Source organism: Aptenodytes forsteri, unplaced genomic scaffold (assembly GCF_000699145.1).
Source record: "Aptenodytes forsteri isolate BGI_AS27 unplaced genomic scaffold, ASM69914v1 Scaffold184, whole genome shotgun sequence".
Taxonomy (NCBI): Eukaryota; Metazoa; Chordata; class Aves; order Sphenisciformes; family Spheniscidae; genus Aptenodytes; species Aptenodytes forsteri.
Window position 1 is genome coordinate 2,942,157 of NW_008796078.1, and position 1,343 is coordinate 2,943,499.

Below are 1,343 nucleotides of genomic sequence, written 5' to 3' on the forward strand. Positions count from 1 at the left end.
CCAAGCAGGGTGGGCAGCAACGGCCCCTCTGCCCCAGCCCACCACACGGCAGCTTGTTCTGCAGAACCGCACAGGCCAGGCAGAAATCTTTTAAATCTGCAGCCCCTTTCAAATTTGGAGCGCTCTCTGCGTATCTCGTTTCGTTCAAAGGAATCTTCAGGACACGCTGTCCCTTTACTGTCACTGCAGGAGGTAACAACTCTTTTCAGGTGTGTTGCATTGGAGCGCTCACCTGATGGCACCGCATCTCACTGAATCATACTAAAATGATTTTGCAAGTGATGTCTGATTGCAAACCTTGATTTTATTGCAGGGCTTCATGCCTAAGCAACTCCAGTGCTCAGCAGATCAGGAAGCCTTGGGACTACTCCTTAAACTAGAATGGAGCCCTCAAAGCCGCCGACATCCATGTGGATGCACAGAGGGCAGGCGAGGTGGCTTTAGGGGACAAGCGACCAAGCAGTAATACAGATATGCCCTCTGCTTGGAATCAGTGGGAAAAGGTTTGATTTTCCATTTTTATAATATATATGAAGAGGATTACAAAAGTGGAAGTGTTTAACTTATTGACTGGGAACGTCTCCCAAACAGATTAAATTTTAAATTCTCTTGGTTACACATGCAACTTTTCAACATGAACTCTACAGTATGTCTGACTTAATTCCTTCACAGCGTGAAACAATCACCCCAAAACCACAACTGAACTGTCACTATCCAACTCATTCATAAACCTAATTATACCTGTTTAAGACCTAACTTGAACTATAATACTTAACAATTTTAACAGAATGAGGTAACTCCACAAAGACATCTTGCCACTTAAACCAGGATTTTGCCTAAAGAAGGGAGTAGCTTGGTTGTTGTCAATTAACTTTATTAGGCACCAAAGTTCTGCCTACACCCAGGAGTGTGTCAGTTTTGTTAGCATGGAGCATACCAGGAGTTTCTCCCAACAGGCACAACCCATGATAAAACACTAGCAGAATACCTAAGACATACGTACAGATCTATTCCCGAGGCTAAGAACAGCAACAACCACCTCTGCTCTCCAGCACGTGAGGGGAAGCATCCCTTTTGCATTCGGTAACCCAAGAGTACTCATTCACTGAAGAATGAGAACCAGGGACAATTTCTTCTGTCTGGGACAATTAAAAGACAGGTCTCCTACAGGAATAATTTTAATCGCTAGTCTGGCAGGTACTTTCAGATAAGGAAATTAAGCAGTCAGCCCAGCTTGCCATAGCTGAACAATTCTGACCATAACAGTAAGAATCTACTACGTCAAAGACTGAGTGAAAACGTGAGTGAAAACGACTTTCAGAAAGGAGATATCCAGACTGTGC